Source organism: Arachis stenosperma, chromosome 1, assembly GCF_014773155.1.
Source record: "Arachis stenosperma cultivar V10309 chromosome 1, arast.V10309.gnm1.PFL2, whole genome shotgun sequence".
Classification (NCBI taxonomy): domain Eukaryota; kingdom Viridiplantae; phylum Streptophyta; class Magnoliopsida; order Fabales; family Fabaceae; genus Arachis; species Arachis stenosperma.
In genome coordinates, this window is record NC_080377.1 from 64,604,898 (window position 1) to 64,617,179 (window position 12,282).

A 12,282-nucleotide genomic window follows, 5' to 3' on the forward strand; every position below is an offset into this window, starting at 1 on the left:
GTAAAATTGATATTTTAAAATGCTAAAAAATAATTTATAAATTGTAATTGATTTTATATAATTTAAAGAAAAATTAATTTTTTGAAAAGAAAAATAAAATTTTAGATAAAAAAAATTAATTTTCTAAATAAAAATAGATTTTTATGTGCAAAAATTAATTTTTTTCCATTTAAAAATGGATTCTTTTTTTAAAACTGATTTTGTATTTAAAATTAATTTGGCTTATTAACCTAAATGAAATTTTTTATTAATCAAACTCATTTTTTTTGTTAATATTAACCATATGTATTCCTACATATTAATAATAAATTTAAAAAAAATAATTATATTTATTAATGTTATTTTAATATAAATACTATTATATAATTTTTTATTAAAATTTTTTACTGCTTCAAATATTTTTTTCAAGTTTCCACTGTCTGTACTCCTACGTACTCTCATTATTTATTAAATTAGTTTATACTAAAAAATTTGGAATCACATGGCTATTTTAGTCATTTTATATAATATTTTAGTCTTGTCCATGTGTATCCAAACATAATACTGGACATTACATTAGTGTCCTATCCATCGTATTCAAACATGATACACAAAACATAATTTTTAATGTCTCTGTCCTATTGTCTTTGTCTCAGTGTCCTGTTCTGTCGTGTCTCTACAAACAAACGCTACCTTATTCCTTCCACCTCATCGTCACCACCACGGCAAAGATCCACCCATCAAAGGATAGAAGATCTTCACCAGAAGATTGTTAGATATGAGCGGCGCAACCAACGCCAATACACTTACATCAAGAAGTTTCTACGTTGTGTTACCCCTAGCATAGAGGAACCCGAAATATTCACATCCACCTCAAACCCAAGTGATGGGAGCTCTGATGAAGGGGATAGTGAAGGTTCCGGTCCCGACCGTCCTTTGCGCATTGTTGGTAGCACGGAGGACCGTGCTAAATTCTATGTGTGGGGAGGTCGTTCGACCGATCTCCATGGGTAATAATCTCTTCCCTTCAACACCCATGGATTTATCTTTTGCTTAGTAGTTAGTACATTGCATGTGTAGTTAGTCTTGCTTGTAAATACCCTTTGCATGATAGTTAGTCTCTATAGAGTTGCTTGGTCAAATAATAACTTCTTCTCCAAGAAATTGTGTTTTGGGGTACCCTACCAATTTTGAAAAATTTTTTGCAGAAAACTTGCTTCAAGAATGTATTTTGGAACATAGTGATTGAGCTAAGAACACAAGCATGTAAGTTTTGATCCTATTGTGTGGTTATGTCTTCGAACCACTATTTCCCATTCTTGTGTGCATTATTCTCTCTCTATTATTGTAATCCTTGCTTTGTCTGATTCTATATGTCCATTACTTTATGTATGAATGCATTTACATGATTGAGGCCATCAATTCAATAGTCACTTTTCCCAAATGGCCTTAACCCTTTTATCTACCATTGCTAACCAATTTTGAGCCCATGATAAACTCTCTTTGTTCTTAATTAGAGTACATCAACAACCCTGAGTGAAAAATAATGAATGTCCCTAGATTTAAATCCTTGATTAGCTTAGGTAAGTGGAGGTGTGTATCATTCAAAAGGAAGGGTATGCTTGGGAACTTGGGTAGATGTAAAGAGGTGTATTGTAATTGTAATTGGAAATTTTGGGAAGTGGGAACATACTCATGTATTGAATGATTAAGCCATATACATTGGAACTTTTATACATTAAACCCCAAGAAAAAATGGGACCAAAAAGAAAGAAAATTTTATGTGTGTATATGAGAATGTAAGAAAAAGAAATAGAAAAAAATAAATATAGAAAAAACAAAAATATAAAAAAAATGCCCCAAGACAAAGTAATAATAACAATGGATATGGGATGTGAATTGAAAAGAATGCATGAGTATGCGAAAAAGTGAAACGCAAGGGCAGCTAGGTATTGTATTATAGTTGTATGGGTTATTCTATGTGTCTAGTGGGATCTTAGGTTAATCAAGAATTCAAATTTTAAGCTCGCTTGACCATATGCATCCCTACCTTCACCCTAGCCCCATTACAACCCATGAATAAGACCTCATGATACTTGTATGCATGCATTAAGTAATTGTTGATTGTTAGATGAAAGACAAATCTTGGAAAGTATGATTAGGAGAGGATTGATTGATGAACCCTATACACTCGAGCGAATAGAGCAGATACACTTCCGGTGAGGGTTCGATGCTCAACTCCTTGTTCCCGGCTTTCACAAGCGTTCATCTAGCAAGTTATATGCACTTTATAGTAATGTTCAATTTGGTAGAATTTATGAATTACATATCACTTTCACCCCGTATGCTCATATGTGTTCTTGGAGGATAGATTTTCCCTTGACCAAGTAGATAGATGATTTTACATTAGTTGCATGCATTCACTTAGAAAATTTGCATTTCATAAACCCTTTCTTACCATGATCTTTGGTCTTTTTATTTTTAGCATGAGGACATAATTCGTTTAAGTATGGAGAGATTTGATAAACTCTAATTTTGTGGTTTATATTATGTAGAATTTGGGGGGTTTTGTCAATATTTTTCACACTTATCCACAAGAATTGCATGATTTTGTGTTCCCTTCCTAATATTGCTCCATGATGGAAAATATGCTTCTTTTGCCTTAAAACTACTATATTTTGATCCTCTTTTATTACCATTCGATGCCGTGACGTGTTTGTTGAGTGATTTCAGAATTTATAGGGCAATAATGGCCTAGAAGAGAGAAAGAAAGCATGCACAAGAGGAAGGAACATGAAGATTTGGATTTTGAGAATTTCAGCATGGGCAAGCACGTGCACCTTGCACTTGCGCGTGGATGTGGACAGCTGGAAGCGGCGCGCAAGGATGGACGCATCCGCGCAGATTAGGAAAATCCACACCGGCGTGCACGCGTACGTGGCGCGCACGCGTGGATCACAAAAGCAATCGGCGCGTACGCGCGACAAGCTGCATGTGATCTCATTAAAGGAAATTGTGCCTGGCGATTTCTGACGCTGAAGAGGCCTAAATTCAAGCTGGTTCTGCATGGAAAAGACGCAAGGATGCTAGGGAAAAAGGAGGGATCAGTCATTTTACGCTTAGACACAATTTTTTAGCTAGTTTTTTGTTCTTGTTCTTCTAGAGAGAGAAATCCTTGTTCTTCTCTAGATCTAGCTTTGATTTGATCTTCTCTTATTGAATTCTGAATTGGATCTTGTTAATTACTAGTTTTGATTACTTCATTTAAATTTCTTAGCATAATTTTGTTTAGATCTTGTGTTAGATTTATGTTTTCTTGTCAATTGTCATCTTATACCCATCTCATGAATCTTGTGAATCTTGAATTGCAAATGTTATATTGATGATTCTCATGGTTAATTGTATTGTTTGAGTGATTGTATGTTGATAATTGTTAGTGGGTACTTGCTAATTTCTATTTAATTGCATTTTGAATAGGTCTTTTAGTAATGCTTACCATGTGTTTGATGAAATGTTTCCTTTGATTATGGAGTAGTTTTCTTTACTCATGGCATAAGCTAAAAGAATTGAGTGACCTTGAGTCATTGAGTCTCATTGAATTGGTGATTTGAGAATCCTAGGTGATCAATTTGATACCCATTGACACCAACCCACTACTAATCTAGTTAGTAGGTAGGTTAGGACTTATGGGTTGATGTGATCAAACCTATTTAACGTACTTCAAGCCTAGCAGTAGGAAATACGTACTTAAGGCTTTTGAGAAGTAGACTTAATGGGTTGGTACCTCATAATGATCAATATTCGATATGTAGACAAAGATGGCAATCTCAATTCCCATGCTTAGCCAAGAGTTGCTTTTATCATTCATATTTGAAAACCCAAAAATCCTAATTGCTTTGTCTTAATTATAGTTATTTTTTTAGTTTTAGAGTAAAATTCTATTGGATGTTATCTTACTAGTTTGGAATTGCTCACTTATTGCTTAGTTATTTGAATTAGTTTCTTGCATTTCAAGATTACTTGCGTATTAAGATTCTGAGTTTAATTTCTTGTTCATGAATTGCAACCCGGAATTCTAACCAATGTGGATGCATATGTTTGCCCATTCCTTGTGAGACGACCCGAGGTTTGAATACTTCGGTTACTTTATTGGGGTTGAATTTGTGACAACCAATTCCTTTTAAATTTTATTCGCGGATTATTTGTCGGTTGAGGACTATACTTGCAACGCGGAAAATCTTGTGAAATTCCTTATCGACGGTATCCGTGCCCATCAAATTCCCAGGTCGTCTTCCAACAAGTTGCTAAGAGAGTGTTATTTATTGGTCAAGAGTTTTTCAAGAAATTTGGAGTTTGAAGAATGGGAAAATAAATGATTATAAATTAAAGAAGTGGAAATTAAAAAGGGATTTTATATAATTAAAATAAAAGCCTTAACCAGGAGAAGATTAATCGGAAGTTCTATCCTTGTTGGATTTTTCCCAAGAGTAATAGTAACAAGTTATTGTTTTTTACTTAGTTAACCCTTACCTAATAAGGGAAAGTCAAGTAATTGAGCCAACTCTTATTCACAAGTCCTAATCCTCTCCCTTTGGAAGAATTAGCGTTAGTGACTAGAGAGCCAGCCAACAATTTCCAATTACCAGTTAACTCTTGAGTATTCCAGCTTAAGGGTCTCCTATTAATCAACTCCAAAGTCAAGTTGAGAACCTACTCTATTGACATGGATGCCATTTTTGCATGCATATAAAGGGAGTAGGAGGAAGACATGATAATTAAACTTAATTAAAAATAATCAACAAATAATGAAATTAAATAGAAAAGTATCCTTGCATTAATTAATTCCAAAATCGAAGGTATCCATATAACTCTAAACAAAGTAAGTGGGAAATAAAAAAAGAGTAAAGGAATAGGAAACAAACTAGAATGATAAAAAATTCACAGAGGTAGTGACTCTTCTCAATATCCAACTCAAAAGCATAAAACTAGAAATCTTTAAATGTGAAGAACCTTGGAGGAAGTAGTAATTTCTCTCCCAGATTCCTCAAAACTAAAACTAAAACTAAAAACTTGAGAATGTGTGTATGTCTGTTGAGTCTCTGCTGTCTCCTGGCTCTAGCCTGCATCTCTAGGCCAAAAACTGGGTCCAAACTCAGCCCAAAATTCCCCCCATCATTTTCTGTGAATTCTGCACGTGGCACATATCACGCGTACGCGTCAAGTACGCGTACGCGTCGATAATCTTCTGCGCGTGGCACGCGTATGCGTGAAGTATGCGTCCACGTCGATATGGAATGCGCCAAATTGTGCGTGCGCATGATGCATGCGTGCGCGTCGATTCTTGCTGGTCAGTTCCTTAGTTTCTTGTGTTCCTTCCATTTTTGTAAGCTTCCCTTCCATCCCTTAAGTCATTCCTGCCCTATAAAACCTGAAAACACTTAACACACGGATCATGGCATCGAATGGTATAAAAGGGGGTTAAAAATACACAATTTGAGGGCTTAGAAAGCAAGTTTTCAACCATAGAACAAAATTGGAAAGGACTTGTAAAACCATGCAAATTGTATGAATAGGTGTGCAAAGAATTGATAAAGACCACTCAACTAAGAACATGATAAACCATAAAATAGTAGTTTATCAAGGATCTAAGGTCATTATTTATACCGACCATGCTACTCTAAACTATCTACTCACTAAGCAGGATTCTAAACCCAGACTTATAACATGGGTATTACTTCTACAAGAGTTTGATATAGAAATTAGAGACGGAAAAGGGACAGAAAACCAGGTGGCTGATTACTTGTCCTGGATTGAGCCAGTAGCAGGGACTTCTTCTCCCTCCACTGACATATTCGAATCCTTTCCATATGAGCAACTATATGCCATCCGGACAGTACCTTGGTTTGCAGACATTGCAAACTACAAGGCTATACGGTTCATTCCCAAGGAGTTTACTAGGCAGGAAGCCCAGAAACTCATGCATGATGCAAAATATTACCTATGGGATGAGCCATATCTCTTTAAGAGATGCTTGGATGGAATAATCCGATGCTGTGTGTCTAAAGAAGAGGCATGGAGAATTCTATTGCATTTCCATGGCTCTAACTATGGAGGATACTTTGGAAGTGAGTGGACAGCCACTAAGGTACTCCAAAGTTGCTTTTACTGGCCTACTCTCTTTAAGGATTCTAGAGAGTTCGTCCGTAACTGTGATAGTTACCAGAGGGCTGGCAATCTTCCTGATGGTCACAGCATGCCTCAGCAAGGAATCTTAGAGATTGAGTTGTTTAATGTATGTGGCATAGATTTCATGGGACCATTCCCGCCTTCATACTCAAATATCTACATCCTTGTGGCAGTAGATTATGTGTCTAAATGGGTTGAAGCAATAGCAACACCCACCAATGACACAAGAGTAGTAATGAAGTTCCTCCAAAAGAATATCTTCAGTAAATTTGGTGTCCCTAGGACACTAATCAGTGATGGAGGAACTCATTTCTACAACAGACAGCTGGATTCTATCTTATTCCGTTATGGAGTTTGCCATAAAGTAGAAACACCGTATCATCCCCAAACAAATGGGCAAGCTGAAGTCTCAAATAAAGAACTAAAGCGAATCCTAGAGAGAACAATAAGTGCCTCTAGAAAGGATTGGGCTAGAAAGCTTGATGATGCTCTGTGGGCATACAGAACAGCTTTCAAAACCCACATTGAAACTTCACCATATCAGTTGGTATATGGGAAGTCCTGTCATTTGCCAGTGGAACTAGAACATAAAGCCTATTGGGCTACTAGATTCCTCAACCTTAATGCTAAAGCAGCAGGGGAGAAGTGGCTGCTCCAACTAAATGAGTTGGACGAATTCTGCCTAAATGCATTTGAAAATGCAAAAATCTATAAAAAAAAAAGGCAAAAAGGTGGCATGACAGGAAGTTATCTTCCAGAGCCTTTGAACCATGACAAAAAGTCCTACTCTTCAACTCAAGACTCAAAGTGTTCCTTGGGAAACTCAAATCCCGTTGGACAGGACCGTTTGTTATTACTAATGTATCACCTTACGGGCACATAGAGCTTCAAGGTAAAGAAAGAAGGTTCACTGTCAATGGACAGAGAATTAAGCATTACCTTGAAGGAAATATAGTTCCAGAAGGCTCAACACTGCTACTAAGTTAAGTACGGTGAAGTCCAGCTAAAGACATTAAAGAAACGCTTGTTGAGAGGCAACCCAATAATCACTCATACTTTATTGATTTTCTAGTTGTTTCTGTTTTAATTAATTTTCTTTTTAATTAGTTTTTTATTATATTTAAGTTAATTTTAATGTTAGTGATCATGTACAGTGCTTAAACAGAGACAGAATGATGCAAAATAGCAAGCAGAATAGGGTGGCAATTGGGCGTTCAAACGCGCTGAAGGGAGCATCATCCTGGCATTAAACGCTAGCCAGGAGGCCCTGGCTAGGCATTTAACGCCCATAAGGGAGTATATGCCTGGCGTTTAATGCCCAAGAAGGAGCTCTACTCTGGTGTTAAATGACAGAATGCTAGCATTCTGGGCGTTTAAACGCTAGCCTGACAGCATGGAGGTAACCTCAATTTTTCAATCTCATCTTGGTTCAACTCATCTTCATCCAATTTAATTTAAAAAATTCTTTGATTTTTAAATCAAATTTTGTTCAAATAATTTAATTTCAATCTAATTTCAAAATTAAAACATTTTTTTCAAAATTGTTTCAAATCCATTTTAAAATTTAATATCTTTTCCAACATGTTTTCAAAATCTTTCAAAATCTTATCTTATCTTTTTCATATCTTTTATTAACCTTTTAAATCCTTTTCATACTCCATATCTTTTCTTTAATGCATTTTCTATCCTCTTTAAATCTTTTCTTATCTTTTAAATTTAACAACTTTTCTTTTTTTTCTTTTTTTCAAAAATCTTTATCTTTTATTCATGATTATTTTCAAAAATCCCTCCCCCCTTTCCCTATTTATATGTGTGTCATGCCTCTCTCCCTCATTCACCACCTCTCATTCAAATTCTCCCCTCTCTTTCCCACTTCTATTCTCTTTTCTACTTCTTTTCTGACTTTTTGCTCGAAGACGAGCAAATTTTTAAGTTTGGTGTGACAGGAGTCCTGTTTTCTCATCAAGAATTCAATCCCATGGCTCTAAGAAGTGACAAGACCGCCCCAAAGAACAAAAAAGAAGACAACTCAACAGTTGTTTTCAAACCTGTTCGATTCTTCACCAAGCAACATGAGGAACATTATCATAAGATAATGAGCATAAAGCCAGTAATCCCTGAAGTGGGATTCAACCTTGGAGAACAAGAATACCCAGAGATCCAAGAGCAGATTCGAAGGAGAGACTGGGAGATTCTAAGTAATTTCGAATTAAATGTTGGATACAACATGATCAGGGAATTCTATGCAAATCTGTGGATGACAGATAAGCAAAAGAAGGATGGAATAGCCATCCATACCTTTTGCACCATGGTCAAAGGGAAGATCATGTACTTTCACCTGGACAGGGTGAGAGAGGTCTTCAAACTACCTCTACAAAGGGATGACCGTGAGTCATACAATAGAAGGGTTGTAGCCAACCAAAAGCTAGATCAAGTCCTAGAGGACATATATCTGCCTGGAACCCAATGGATTGAAAACACCAAAGGGGAGCCATGCCAACTGAAAAGAGCGAACCTTAAGTCTGTTGCTAGAGAATGGCTAGACTTTATTGGGCGTTCTATACTCCCCACAAGTAACCGCTTTGAAGTCAATATTGAAAGAGCAGTAATGATTCACTGCATCATTATGGTAAATGAGGTGGAAGTCCACCAAATAATCCCCTATGAGATTTACAAGCTATCAAATAGAGATTCCACTCCGGCCATGCTAGCTTATCCAAATCTCATCTTTCACATATGCCAAGAGGCTAAGGTTCTGATCCAAGTAAATAACTTTATTCCAGTGGAAAAACCAATCACCAAGCAGGTGATGAAGAGTTCCAAGATAGAAGATGATAACCTAAAGAGGAAGGAACCCGAACATTCCCAAGAGATCCTTCCAATGGAATACTGGGAACAGCTGAAGGCGTCATTAATTCACTTATAGAGCACGTTGGATCAGCTCAGAGAAGAGCAGAAAGATCAGACTAGCATGATTTTCAAACTGATCAAGGAGCAAGAGAAGCAGGGGCGTGAAATTGAGGAGTTGAAGCGCCAGAAGCTCTCCCCTAAAAAGCACAGTGCACCTCAAGTTAAAGAGCCATGCGTCCCACAGCCTGAAGAAAACATCCCCCAAACTGAAGGTTGTTGAGTTTCAACTCTGTGGCTATTCTAATTCCTATTATTCTGTCTCACGTGTTTCCATCCTAGTTTAGAGTTGCATGATCACTAGTAGTAATTAAGTTTTTTATTTTTTATTTTATTATGTCTTTAGTTTTTTTTTCAGGATTACATAAATATTAGTAGTAATTAATTAATTTTTATTTTTCTAATTAGCTATAAATTATTTCTCTTATCATCACTAAACATGAATAAAATAGTAGATTTATTAGAAAAAATAAAAATGCATAAATTTTCGATTTTTCCAATAAAGAATAGTTAAATTATTTTGATGTGGTGGCATTGCTTTAGTTTCTAAATGCATGAATAAATAGTGCATATTTGAAGTTGAATTTTATGATGCTGGCTCTTGAAAGAATGAAGAAAAAGAAAAAATATTATTGATGATCTGAAAAATCCAAAATTTGATTCTTGAAGCAAGAAAAACTAGCAAAAAGAAAAATCTTGCATGAAAAAAAAGTGACGAAAAAATAGAAAGAAAAAGAAAAAGCAAGCAGAAAAAGCCAATTGCTCTTTAAACTAAAAGGCAAGAGCAAAAAGCCAATAACCCTTTAAACCAAAAGGCAAAGGTATAAAAGGTTCTCAAGTCTTTGAGCATCAGTGGATAGAAGGGCCTAAAGGAATAAAATCCTAGCCTAAGCAGCTCAACCAAGCTGTCGCTAACCATGTGCTTGGGCGTGAAGGCGTCAAGTGAAAAGCTTGAGACTGAGCGGTTAAAGTCATGATTCAAAACAAAAAGAGTGTGCTTAAGAACTTTGGACACCTCTATTTGGGGACTCCAGCAAAGCTGAGTCACAATTTGAAAAGGTTCACCCAGTTAAAGTGTCTGTGGCATTATCGTATCCGGTGGTAATACTGGAAAACAAGGTGCTTAAGATAACGGCCAAGACTCTGAAAGATGTGTTCAAGAATAAAAAACAACTTAAATACGAGAGTCAATAATATCATCTGGATTCTAAGTTCCTAAATATGCTAGTCATTCTGATTTTCAACAGATAGTGAGATGCCAAGACTATTCAGAAGCAAAAAGCTACTAAGTCCCGCTCATCTAATTGAAACTGAGCTTTACTGGAAACTCAAAGATTTATTGCATCCTAATCTTCTTTTTATTCTATTTTATTTTTAGTTGCTTGAGGACAAGCAACAGTTTAAGTTTGGTGTTGTGATGAGTGATGCGTGAGCATCTTTCCTATCTTTTCCTAGTGAATTTGCATCTAATTTGTTGAGTTTGATCAAGAATTAATTATATTTTAGCCACTATGGATGCTATTTTGAGTTTTGTGCAATACTATTTATTTTAGGTAGCATTCGGCTAGATTTGATAGAGTTTCTGCAGAACAAGAATCAAAGGAGATGGCAACGAGGAGTGACACGCACGCGTGTCTGACGCGTGCGCGTGATTTGGAGGAATCCATGGCGACACGTACGCGTGACTGACGCGTACGCGTGATTTGGAGCTTTCCACGACAATGCGTGCGCGTGACTGACGCAGACGCGTGATTTGAAGAATTGCTTAGCGACGCGTGCGCATGACTGACGCGTACGCGTGACTGATGCGTATGCATGACATGCGCCACATGTAGAAAATGCAGAAAAATGCTGGAGGCGATTTCTAGGCTATTTTGACCCAGTTTTCAGCCCATAAAACACAGATTAGAAGCTGCAGAATGGACAAAACAAGTGGTCCCCACCCATCAACTGAAGACTTGTTAATTAATTCAAATTTAAATTCAAATCTTATTTTTAGGAAAAGATATTATTATTTTTAATTTTAATTTTTGAAATTAGATTTTAAAATTTTTAGGATTAGATATAAAAGGGAGAACATTTCCTTCCCTAGAGTACATTATTCCATTCCAATTTACAATCCTAGTTTTCTTCTCTGAACCATGAGCAACTAATCCTTCATTGTTAAGGTTAGGAGCTCTATCTATTTGTATAGATTGATTTTATTGCTTTTTCTATTTTAATTTATCTATGGATTTATAATTTAAGAATTGATTTCGCTCTTTATCTTATGAATTTGGGTGAAACGGAAGTATGACACTCTTTCTATTTGAGTTCTTGTAAAACTTGGAAAAGCTCTTTACTTGAACAACAGCTTGAAAACAATTTCTCCTAAATTTTAATTATTTGGATTTAACAGGATACGTGACATATAATCCTCTTATTTTTGGGTAATTTGAATTTTTGTGGCATATAAACTAGAATTTGAACTCACCCTCTAATTGGAATTAATTGACCAAGGCATTGGCAGTCGATGAATTTTAGAGGAGACTAGGAAGGTCTAAGGAATTAAGGTCTAGTCACATATAGTTTGCCATAAATTAAATCCAACAAAATTAAAATAGTTAGTAACAAAGTTATTCCGAAAAAATAGATAACTCTGAAACCTTAACTGCTTTCTCCATATTTCATTTCCAACTCAATTACTTTACTATTTTAATTTCTGCACAATTATTTAATACTCTTTGAATACTCAACATACTATTCTCTTTATCTAACTGAGTAATTTAATCAACCATTGTTGCTTGATCTATCAATCCTTGTGGGATTGACCCTCACTCACCTGAGGTATTACTTGGTACGACCCGGTGCACTTGCCGATTAGTTTGTGGATTGTAAAATACCGCAACAAGTTTTTCGCGCCGATGCCGGAGATTGATTGTGATTGACAACTACTCGTTGTTTGATTTCTTAGATTAGATAATTTTTCTTTTAATTAGTTTTAACATAGTATTATTAATTTTTATTTTCATTTTTTTCCTTTATATTTTTTTTCTCTCCCCGTGCTTTTCGTTTTGTTTCCCCTGTTCTCCTGTCCCCGTTTTCTTTATTTTTTTACTTCCTTTTAAAAAAAAAATTATTTATTTAAATCTTGTCATTTTTTTATTTTATTTTATTTTTCTTTTCATTTTCATTTTTTTCTTTTTTTTCTCTCTCCGTTTTACGTTGTTT